The following is a 1,184-nucleotide window of genomic DNA, read 5'->3' as shown; positions in this document are numbered from 1 at the left end:
TGGTCATTATCATGAGTGATAAGTAAGATCTTGAGGTGGAGAATAAGTGATGTGAGTTTGGGCCCTCTAGGGGCCTTTTCAAACTGCAGGTGACAACTTTGTTCCGATTGCCACTTTGACTGCACATTGTACAGTTGTCAACAAATCACTCTTTCCGCGATTATTGATGAGCACCTGCTACTTTGTTCATTATCGAAATAAGCGCGCTCACCGTTTTGATCATCTTAAGCATGTGCAGCAATGGGCATGATGGTAACTCACAGGTAAAGGCCCCTGAGACATCAAACACATCTGGACATTGTTGTACAAATTGACAGTACCATTACCAACTGAGGGGCCTTCACATTTGACATTACCCACAACTCTATCACTATTTGAATTGATGACAAGTCTTCCCCCCCTAGTATCTTCCTGTCTAACTTTGGTTTGTATCTTTCTTACAAGGTTACAGACAAGCGTGTGTCCAGGTCTCATGGCATCCTGGATGTGTCCAGTGGGCAGCTGAAGCTCAAACCAGTGAGTAACAATTCACGACTTGCACACTTCCCAAAATGCACAGCGCCAGGGTTACGGATATCGTGACCTTTGAGGTCATCGGCCGAAACCAACTAACAGCTACAGTGGTGACGTGCTGGCTAGTAAAATTCTCAGCTCTAATAATAGTAGTACTATATTTGTCGTACAACTCATTAGTTTATATGCTTTGCCGCCGTCGTACTGAAGGTTTTAGCTGGTTTCACCCTGGTTTCGCACCCTGGGCAAGGGTGGTAACATCCATATCCGTAACCCTGGCACTGTGAATTATGGGAAGTGTGCAAGATATGTCATCTGCTACAGTGTTTCCCCACATTAACGATGTGCTACATTGAAATGCAAAGATGTCTGTATTGGCCAGCAAAGACTTTGTTGTTGTTGTTTTATTGATATTAATGTCTAGTTGAGATTTGTTGTTGTTGGCTCAGATTATATTTATTTTACGAAGCTAACTTCAGCAAATGTAGACATGCCAGTCCAAGATGAGTGATGTTTGTAAAAGTGATGCTATTTCTCTGTTCTCCTTGTTTTTACAGATCCATGTCAACCCTTGCTTCTTCAAGTCAGTTGGAGGAGAGAGTCTTCAGCCGTTACCTAAGGACCAGGGAAGGAGCTGCAGCATGGGGACCAGTTGCTCTCTACCAAACGCC

Source organism: Branchiostoma floridae, unplaced genomic scaffold (assembly GCF_000003815.2).
Source record: "Branchiostoma floridae strain S238N-H82 unplaced genomic scaffold, Bfl_VNyyK Sc7u5tJ_1583, whole genome shotgun sequence".
NCBI classification, from domain to species: domain Eukaryota; kingdom Metazoa; phylum Chordata; class Leptocardii; order Amphioxiformes; family Branchiostomatidae; genus Branchiostoma; species Branchiostoma floridae.
The sequence above is the reverse complement of the archived record's forward strand: the minus strand, read 5'-3'. Positions refer to the sequence as shown.